The following is an 8,903-nucleotide window of genomic DNA, read 5'->3' on the forward strand; positions in this document are numbered from 1 at the left end:
CTCACCTCAGACACTTGACACTCACTAGCTGTGTGACCTTGGGCAAGTCACTTAACCCCAAATGCCTCATCCTGGGTTATCTCAGTCATGCTGATGAATATCTGGTCACTGGATTCAGATGGCTCTGGAAGAGAAGTGAGGCTGGTGACCTGCACAGCCCTCCTTCACTCAAAACAAAGTCAAGTGTCATGTCATCATTTCTCTGATGGCATGGTCTTCTTCGGCAACAAAGGACAAACACACACAATATTTTCAGACTTACTCAAATACCAAATTATTAAATTCCATTATTTCTGATTTTTTCTAGTCTGTTTTATTGATTTACTTCTCTATTTTTAGCCAATATTAAATGGTTTTGATAATTGTTGCTTTGTAATAAAGTTTGAGGTTTAGAAGTGTTACCCCCATTCCAATCTTTTTCATTACTTCTCTTGATAGTCTATATTTTTTAAAATAATAAAAAATTATTCATCACATAATGGTTTACATAATAAAATCTTCTTAAAATGAATTGAGAGAGCTGAGGAAGGTACATTAAGCAACAATAAGGGCAAGGGAGAGGGCAGTGATCAAAACACCTCATCTTCTATTTCCCAAGCAGAGGTGACACCAGGCACAATTTTTGGCAAGAAAGTGAAGGCATATTTAAAATAAACTTAGTTTACATATGCTCACTATCTGCTGTGTGTCCAACTCTGTACACTCTTGGGGAGATACAGAGTGTACTAGACAGAGTCCCTGACTATAGCAGGCTCCAGTCCTTTGGGGGAGAGAAGGAAAATACTCAAAGAGTGTTCAGAGAACAGTTCAAGTCATGTTTAAACTCTACACCAAGCTAAAACATATGATGAAAGGATCAATGCCCACAATAGTTTAAAAGAATTCTAAAGCAAGGTCCATGGATTTTACACTGATTATCTCAGATCATTAAATTTTAAAAAAAGAGATGAACCAGTTCAACTTACTTGACTAACCAAGGGCCAGGGTGTCATTTCCCTGTTAAAGACTATTAAAGATAAGTCAGTCTGTTGGATGAAGTAGGCATTAAAGAGCCTTCAGTGGAGTTGGCATGGGAGAGCTCAACCTTCCCCTCTTTCAACACAGCTAAGCTCTCTGCCTGGGAAAATTATTAACACTCAGCACGCCATTACCTTTCCACTGTTTCATCCGATTTATCCTCTGTTTGAACCACCCCAAACAACTCTTCCCCTAGCCTGGATGGAGGCCAGTCAAATATTTTTCAAATGGGAATGCATCTCCCTTCCCCTATAGAGCAAGCAATACATACTTAGCTACTTTAATCTCACTGCATAAATCAAGCTTGTTCACTCCCTCAATCAGGCTGGTACCTCTTGGCTGGATTCCCTCCAATTGCTCTCTGTCTTTTTGCACCAGAGTGCCCTAGAGAAGGAAGTGTCAGCTTGTCGTTCTAGTGTACCATGAAACTATGACATCACTCTCTGGCTGGGTCCCAAACCTCAAAATGTCTTTTCTCAAAACCCCTTTCCATGTTGCCAGCCCTCATCTAATTTCCCTCCCTTTCCTTGGTCTCTCTGGGCATCACCACTGCCCCTCTCTCCTGCCTCCAAATGACTTCTCTATAAACCATTCTCCCTTTCAATTCAGCATTACTGCCTTGCTCCCTACTCATACTCCTCACCTTCAGACACATCTGGCATTATTCCTTCCTCTCTGATTTTAATTACACCTTCTGGGGCAGCAGCATGTGCAGGTCTCATTAACCTGCTGATCAATGATCAATAAGGATGTGAAATATGTTGACACAGACAAATGCGCTGCATGGAACACTATGAGACAAAATCCCTCAACTGCATTTATTATCATCTACTTATTTCAAATACTTCAAGGATCTGTATAGTTTCATCAGTGTGGGTACTCCTCTGCTGGTGATGGTCTCAGGCCCTCTGTGACTTACGAAATGGTCTTTGAGAGTTTCTGTGGCCAAAACAATTTTTTACCTTGGAGTTAGTCTGGTGATAAACCTGTTTGAATTTAGGTTGGTCCTAAGACAACAGATGCAGTCTAACACCAATCATATATTCAAGTGTTTCTAGCTTCTTAGAGCTTTCTAGACCTTTTGATCTGTTGATATAGTTTTAAAGAGTCCAGGGTCACCTTCACACCACAATGAGGCATCAGAGAAGCATTATGGGGAAGGATTATCATCCTTCCTATTAATCAAGGATTAATAATCAAAGATTATTATTCCAAGGAAAGTGCCACTCTCTGTGACAGGCATCCCCTTAAACTAGTTTAATTTTACTCCCATCCACAAATGTAAAAAAGGAAGCATTTCCAGTGTTGTACATCTTTAATGAGACACACAAATCAAAACAACTTTGAGATTTAACCTCATATTCAAGAAACTGGCAGATAGCAAAAGATGGAATTAGTCAATGCTGGACAAGTTGTGGAAAGATGGGCAAACTAATAAACTATCAATATACCTATAAATTTGTCCAATAATTCTGGAAAGCAGTTATGGAAAATGGTGTTAAAAGTGACTCAAATGTCCATGTACTTTTATTCAGATAACCTATTTCTAGGAATATACCCCAAGGAAGTCAAGGACAGAAACCAATCATTTGCATATCAAAATATCTATAGGATCACTTTGAGAAATGAGGTGCCTATCAGTGAGGGAATGGTTAAATATATATAGTATAATAATATTACTGCATTATAAGAAACTATTAATGTAATGATTTCAGAGAAACATGGACAGACATATGAACCAAAGCAGAATGAATTAAGTAGGACAAGGAAAATAATGTGCACAATGTCTATTATAAGGTAAACAAATAATGGAAAAACAAAAAAAAAAAACAATGTTTGGTAATTTTAACAACCACATTAGGCCCTGGAGAAAAATTAAGAAAATATTCCTTCATTCCCTCTTTGCAGAAGAGGGAGATTATGGAGGTGAAATATTGCATTTTCTGTCGGAAATGGCTGATGGGTTGATTGATGGATTTTGCTGAACTGCTTTTCCCCTTCTTTTGTTATCCTTTGTTACAAGGGATGCTTCTCTGAGGGGGAGATGATGGAGAGATGTACTCAGAAATTAAGGTGATCTAAAACCAAAAGATATTAATAAAAGTAAGGCTCAAATATCTTCATCAATGAAAAATGACTCATTGGATCTCTGTTGGGCATCCACTAAGCACTGAAAGGCATACCAAAAATATGGCACAGTCCTTGCCCTCAAGGGATCTGAGCCAGTTAATCTATGAGTTTATACTTGGGGAGAGAAGATGAGCACAGAAAAATAATTAGAGAACAACACAAGATAATTATGTTCTCATTAGTGGATCATAGATGGAAGCTGAAAGGGTTCTCAGATGCCATCTAGAATCAACCTCGTTTTTTGGATAAGGAAATTGAGACCTGAGTATGTTAAAATGATTCACCCAAGATCACATAAATAGTAAATGGAAAACAAGATTTGAACCCAAATCTTTTGACTTCAGAGTCATTTTTTTCCCCCACTGTACCATACTACCTATTTCCTATAGTGAGATGCACTAAAATGTGTTGCAGAGACAATTAGGGCTCTGAAGCTTAGAGAAAGAGGGAATCAGTTATAGGCTACAACAGTTGGGGGAAAACTTGAAGGGCACAGCAAAGAAAAATCATCAGAATGAGTTCAAGTGTGACTTATGGCAAATGTTCACTTCTCATTCTAACAATATGATTATTTTGGGAGAGGGGAAAATAACTTTTTTTTATAGAATCCTAGTTCTATAATTTATATAGAATATCAGTTCTGGGAGGGTCCCTTGCTTTGCAATCGCAGATGGCAGCCGGACCTATTCTTAAAAGAACCTGCATAATTTATTCTTTGTACAGAGCTTTAGGTCAGCAGCATTTTCACATTATATTTAGAAAGAAGTAATAAAATCCTTTCCCCATGGGCTTTACCAACTGGATAGTGTTATTTCAAATTTAAAAACATGAGGAGGAAAAAAAAGAACAAATAAGAGAAGCAAAAAAAACCACCTACTTAGTGGGGTATAAAGGGAAGGAGACATTCAATGGAATATGGTCCCTTCTTCCATGAGGACCATCCCCCAAATAACAATGTTGGGAACTATTCCAGCAATTGTCTGCAGGTTCCTGAATTTTGAGAGGCATTACTGTGCAATGGAAAGAGCATTGAATTCAGATTTCAAGAGCATTGGGTTCAAATCCAACTGTCACTGCCTGAAGGACCTTGGACACATTACTTAAATCCTCTTTCTCTTCTACTGTTCCTCTGAGACAATTGGACTAGAGGACTCAAAGGTCTCTTCCAGTTCTGCGTTCCTGTTCCCATACCTCTAATCTTCTTACCATCCTTGCTTAGGACTGCTTTGGTTAAAGGGATCATACTGTTCTTTATCAGAATCCAGAGAATCTCTGTAGTAAAGCAACCATTGAATCAGGATGCTTTATTAAGCACCTACTATGTGCCAGGCATTGCACTAGATGCTGGTCTTAGTCTCCACTTTTAGATAGCAAGATGTAAACTTTGGTAAGCTGAGATAGCTCAGGTAGGAGAGCATCAATCTAAAAAAAATCTAAAATTTTCATTGTATAAAACTAAGCAGGTTTGTGCAAATAAATCCAACAAATCTAAGATTAAAAGGGGGAATGACTGGGGAAAAATTAGAGCAAGTTTCTCTGGTAAATCTCATTGCCAAGTAAGAAACTGAGTCAAATGTATAGTTATTGGAGGCATTGCTCAAATGATAAATGGTCAAAGGAAGAAGCCCAAACTATCTGTAGCCACATGAAAAAATGCTCCAAATCACTACTAATTAGAAAAATGCAAATTAAAGCAACTCTGAGGTTCTCGTTCTTATCCATCAAATTGGCAAAGATGGCCAAAAAAAGGAAAGAAAAGAAAATGACAAATGATTTTGGGGGCTTCAGGAAAATAAACATATTGATGCACTGTTGGTGGACTTGTGAATGGGTAAACCATTTGGGAAAGTAGTATCATATGTGAAGAATGGTGAGACCAGTACCACTGGATTGCAGAATAAGCAGAGTGGAGCAAGGCATAAGAAAAATGGAAAGATAGGGAGGAGTCAGATTTTCTAGGGCTTTCAAAGTGAACAGAGGATTTTATATTTGATCCTGGAGGATACAGGAATTTAAGCAGTCAGGTAGCATAGTAGTGTATTGTACCTGGAGTAAGGAATACCAGAGTTCAAATCTGGACTCACACATTTATTAGCTGTGTGACCCTAAGCAAGTCACGGAAATACTATTTGCTTCCATTTCCTCATCTGTAAAATGGAGTTAATAATGGCACTGGCCTCCCAGGGTTGTCATGAGGATAACATGAGATAATATTTGTAAAGCTATTTGCAAACCTAAAGTATTATATTAATGATGCTTATTGTTTTTATTATTATTAAAAAGGCTGAGTGGTGACATTATCTTTCTTCCCTCAATGCCTTACTTTCAGTTTTTCCTTCCACCAACACAACTACTTCTTTCATATTAGGGAACACACACACATACACACACATGCACACTCAAAGTGAGAACCTGAATAGATCTTAGCCTAAAAGGGCCAAGGTCTCCCATTGTATCCTGGGCCATCTTGTCATGTTGATGAATATCTGTCCACTGGACCCAGATTGCCTTGGAGGAGGAAGTGAGGCTGGTGACCTTGCACCAGCCCTCTCTCACTAAAATCAAAGTTAACTGCAAGTCATGTCATCATCTCCTTGATGTTGTGGTCCTCTTCAAGAATGAAGGACTAACACACAACTATATATATATGTATATATATATATATGTATGTATGTATATATGTATAAATATGTATATTTCTATATATATATATATACACACACATATATGCACTTATGTGTGTATATGTGTGTATGTTTCTTGTTCTCCTATCTCTCTGACAATTCTATCCAAAACTCCTTTACTAAATCTTCATCTATGTCACATCTAATAACCTTGAGTCCCCTAAGTCCCTGACTTGGACCTCTTCTCCTTTCCTCCCTATTTTGTATCATTTGGTGATCTCATCAGCTCTCATGAGTTCCACTACTGTCTCTCTGCAGATGATTCCTATATGTAGTTTCATCTTTCTCTTGAGTTCACACATCACCAACTGCCAGTCTTTAATTGAATATCCCAGAGGCATCTCAAATTCAACAGGTCTAAAACATAACTCATCACCTTTCTCCTTTCCCCAAATCTTCCCTTCTTCCCCACTCTTCTAACATTATAGAGGGCACCACCATCCTTCTAGCCAATCATACTCACAAATTCAATGTCATTATTGACTTCTCTCTCACAATCACCCCACAAACCAATTTGTTGTCAAACACTGCTGTTTTTATAGCTTTTTTATACATCTTTTTTACTCCACTAACACAGTTTCCACTTTGTTATAGGCCCTCATCAACTCTTGCTTTTGCTATAGAAAGAATCTTCTCTTTGGTCTCCTTGCCTCAAGTCTCTCCCCATGCCAATACGTTTTTCATACAGCTGCCAACTGATTTCTTTAAGTGCAAGTTTGAGCATGTCACCACCCCTATTCAATAAACTCTAATGACTTCCTATAACTTTCAGGATCAAATAGAAAACCTTCTGTTTAACATTTAAAACCCTTCACAAGCTACCTTTCTAGTCTTCTGATCCTACTCTTCTCCATACACTTTATAATCCAGTCATACTGCTTTACTCACAGTTCTTCCTCCAGACTCTCTCTTTTGCAGATGATATTTTATTTCAGTTGTGTTTCCATCATGTCCAACTCTTCCTGATCTCATTTGGGGTTTTATGGAGTAGTTTGTCAATTCCTTCTCCAGCTTATTTTACAGGCACAGAAACTAAGGTAAACCATTAATGACTTGCTCAGGGTCACACAGCTTGTAAGTGTCTGAGGCCAGATTTGAGCAGAGATGTTCCTGACTCTAGGTCTGGCACTCTATCCACTGTGCCACATACCTGTCTTATTTTATTGCTTTGTATCAAACCCCAGGACAATGCAGAGCCTCCAAATGAGATACAAAATCATTCAAAATCCTTAACTATTCACACAGGACAAAACAAGAAGATAAAGAATGTTTATTGTTCACAACTGAGGATATACGGATGAATGGACAACTCATAGGGCTGGCTTATGACATCAGTCTTAGATACTGCAAACTGACAATGAAGTAGATACAGAATTGAATAGAAGGAGAAAGGTTGTCTTTAGGAAACTGGGCAATGTTTTTAATGATTCTTAAGATTCTTAGTGAGAGAAAGGCACGCTTTTTTTAACAATAGTATTCTTTCAGTTACTCTGTTATGCAAGTAATGGAATATGAGAGACTCCAAAGAATTAATGTTATGGATAAACTAAAGATGAATGGGAAGGAACATGGTGGCCATTCTCAGGCTGAAATGCATTACCAGACAGTGTAAAGGATATCATCGCAAATGAGTCCTACCAAAGTCAATCCACCAATCAATAAACATTTATTCAGTACTTATTATATGTCAGATGTTGTACTTAGTAGTGGAGATGCAAAAAACAAATAAGAGAAGATGGGCCAGTCTTCAGTTAAGAATAAAGGATATTTAATCTATTTATTCCACTGGTATCCAGCTAGACATCACCTCCAGAGAGGACATTTATAAGTAAAGATTTATAGAAGGACCAGTACAAGGGTGGCACAGGATGAAAGGGAATTTGCATTACCACATTAGTGAGAACATAGATTCCTCAAAGTATTGAAGTAACCAAAGGCAAACACTCAATCCCTAACCTTAATATCTTCATCTGTTAAATGAGGATTATGGTGCTTGTATTACTCCTCTCCTAATCAATCTCTCCCCTCCCCCAACAAGGACTGTTTTGAGGAAAGCACTTGGCAAACTTTTCAAATTTTATAGGAATGTGAGTTATTGTCATTCTTGGAGGATGGTACATTTTGAGTAAGGTCATGGCAGAATGGTTGGGGATAGATGGATGGATGGCAGGTGAGGAATCTGAGGATTATGCCCAAAATGGACACAATGACTAATTCCATATTTGAAACATTTTTCTCTTTGCAAAGAGATTTGAGCAAAGCAGGACATAAGTATGTGCCATATCCTGTCCTTCCCAGCATGCCTCCCCTTTCCATCCTGGCTGTTCTGCATCTACCCACCCTCCAGTTATGCAGTAGCATGCCCTAAGTAACTGAAGAAGCTAGAGCATTTTTCCTGGGTTCCTGCAGTGATAGCTAGTGAGTTGATTCTTGACTCTGTATGGGAAGTTCAACATGGAGTGTTTCTTTTGAGATGCTGCTGTGTGTTCACTGTACAGCCCTGACAATGAGGATCAATTTTCCGACCTTTGAACATAAAAGCAAGATGGCCATTCATCCCTGAGGTGTCTCACCTAAAGCACAGAAAGAAAGTTGTTGTTTCCTTGTCAAATAGAAAGAACAGAAAACTTGAGAGCACAAGTTTTTCCCCCACTAATCTCCGCTGTGAAATATATGAATGACCATGCCATGGAAAGCTAAATCTGAGAGTCCCTGTCTGTTTTGGGTGCTGTGGGCTTGTTGGCTGCACTTTCCTTTGGGTAGGTTCCACTCAGAAGACTAGAGTTTGCCATGGACTGCCTCCATCAGTTCCCTTATCCACACAGGGGGAGGGTCTGACTAGATCAGGGGTGGGTAACCTGCAGCCTTCACATGTTGCCTCTAGGTTGCAGGTTCCCCACCCATGGACTAGATCATTTTTATGATTCATTCTGGCTCTAAATCCCAGTCATGTCAGGGGCAAGTGTGTAAGATTTGAGTGACATAGAAAAAATCCCATATAATATAAGCATATAGTTTGCTCCAGTCTGTTTCCAGGCCAATTACTCATTGACTACCTCCCTGCCCTACTCT

The sequence above is a fragment of the Notamacropus eugenii genome, chromosome 1 (genome assembly GCF_028372415.1).
Source record: "Notamacropus eugenii isolate mMacEug1 chromosome 1, mMacEug1.pri_v2, whole genome shotgun sequence".
Classification (NCBI taxonomy): domain Eukaryota; kingdom Metazoa; phylum Chordata; class Mammalia; order Diprotodontia; family Macropodidae; genus Notamacropus; species Notamacropus eugenii.